Genomic DNA, 1,699 nt, shown 5'->3' with positions numbered 1-1,699 from the left:
AATTAATTATCCAATGAGAACCATTCTCATTATTAATATCCCAGTAAAAATCATTAACCCTTAATGAAGATTATAACTTTCATCACTTAATTAACCACTACATTTGAATATGCATGTGACCTTCTAGATTCACCACTAAGTAGCAATCGAGATACGTCAAATTCTTTGACGCCAACCAAACACTTTGGTCTACGATGAGGATCTCTCCATTTTTTCAATATAAATCGAAAGACTCTGAGTAAACAACTAACATTATGTCAGGGCGATCCTACCAGTAATGAAGTCATACTTTTAAGAACTATTTGGGCTTTCGATTCCCGTATATTATAATCATTCCATCGATTAACATCCTGATCGAGTGAGAGTCATGGATTGATCAAACTCACTAACTCGATAGCTATGCCTAGATCTAGTATGGTGTGATTGAGATGACAATCGAAACACTTTTTGACATTAGAAACACTTTTCAATCATGTGTACCCTGGCAGGGATTTATACAACCACAACCACCACTGATCACATAGGATGTTCACCTCATGCCGAAGGTCGATGGATCCTATTAGCAATCACCTATCTCCATACGCCACTGCACAGGAACACGCAGTGCATCTTCCACTCGGTAACCGAATGTTACTTAGCAATGGCAAATTCCTGACACCGACTACAAGACAACTGTGTTGCTTTTGGTCTAAGGACACCAGTAACATGATCGAAGCCTATGATAGATATAGATCCTCCGAGCCATGTGATCTATCATGTACGTCATATTCAGTAAGTGTTCCACTAACACCTACCCATATGTATACTATATCCATCTTATAGATTATGGCATGCGATTCGCCATCCTTTATTATTAGTATTCATATTAATCAAATGTAGTATCTCATGTGTCAGTCCGTACTCGACTAATCATAGTCCTCATCTGAGAAGTCTAAGGACTGCGAATAACTATTAAGAATCCTTATTACAAAGGTCAATTGTCACATATTTCTTAGTACTTTAAAATAAAAATTCAAAAGGAAATCTAAGGACTCATTCATATTAATGATTGGAGAGCTATGAATGAAGATATGACTTAAATATGAAAACATATTTTATTATATATTACAAGTATTACTCATTAGTCCCATAAATATAAATGTCAGATGCATCTAAATCTAGCATTAGGGCATAAACACTAACAAGCATTTCATCCGTCAACGTTATTGACCCCTGAACATCTTAATGGTCTTTTAATTAATAGTTTTTGTTGCATCTGTCTAAGGCGAGTCTTACGTTCATCGACGTTATTAACCCTTGAACATCTTAATAGTATTTTCATTATTAGTTTTCTCTCGTGTGTCTGAGGCGAGTCTTTCGTTTGGTCAACATTATTGACCCTCAAATATCTTAACGATTTTTGTTATTTGCATGTGTTCGGGACAAGTCTTTTGTCCGTCAACGCAAGTGACCCCTAAACATTTTAACGTGCTTTCATGTCATAATGTCACAGCTCCCAGTGTCGTGTGTACGGTTTGCTAGAATTGTGGGTGATGCATTTATCGTCTTGCAGTGTGTGTTCACGAATTTTGATTTCTTTTGAGGGTTGGAAACGTTCAAATGGCAAAACGTGCTTCTTGGATCCTCATTTCATTGGATTAATAAAACTTATGTCTTTTTTCTTGTGTTTCTCGACTCGAATTATGCCTCTTATCTCCAA

Source organism: Diospyros lotus, chromosome 10 (assembly GCF_014633365.1).
Source record: "Diospyros lotus cultivar Yz01 chromosome 10, ASM1463336v1, whole genome shotgun sequence".
Lineage (NCBI taxonomy): Eukaryota > Viridiplantae > Streptophyta > Magnoliopsida > Ericales > Ebenaceae > Diospyros > Diospyros lotus.
Note: the sequence above shows the minus strand (reverse complement) of the source record.